The following is a 418-nucleotide window of genomic DNA, read 5'->3' as shown; positions in this document are numbered from 1 at the left end:
TTTTCAAACCAGGTAATGTCTCAAAAGAGATTTCTTAAATACCTAACAGTAGTCGTAAGCTATCAAGAGAAATAACCAATGAAAAGCAGTTTTGCTCACGTAAAAAGGACCATGTGGATACTTCCTCAATGTTTTGGTCTGAATGTGACGTCATAGAAGGAGACGAGATAAACAGTAACAAACCTAGCAAGTTTGTTTTCAGGGATTGTTTACTGTTTACTTTCGCTCGATCTTTTTTTTATTTAATCTAATATTCCAGTCTTTAACTTCTTTCTAAATATTCATATCTTTTATATGACAAATTAATAATACATTATTTCGATTTATTTCACGGCCTTTTTTCTAAATATATTTATTTATTCGTAGTTCGCAGTAACAGTGACTTTCGCTCATATCCTCCTTGTAGTGCATAAAGAAG

The sequence above is a fragment of the Octopus bimaculoides genome, chromosome 3 (genome assembly GCF_046866305.1).
Source record: "Octopus bimaculoides isolate indiv1 chromosome 3, ASM4686630v1, whole genome shotgun sequence".
Taxonomy (NCBI): Eukaryota; Metazoa; Mollusca; class Cephalopoda; order Octopoda; family Octopodidae; genus Octopus; species Octopus bimaculoides.
Note: the sequence above shows the minus strand (reverse complement) of the source record.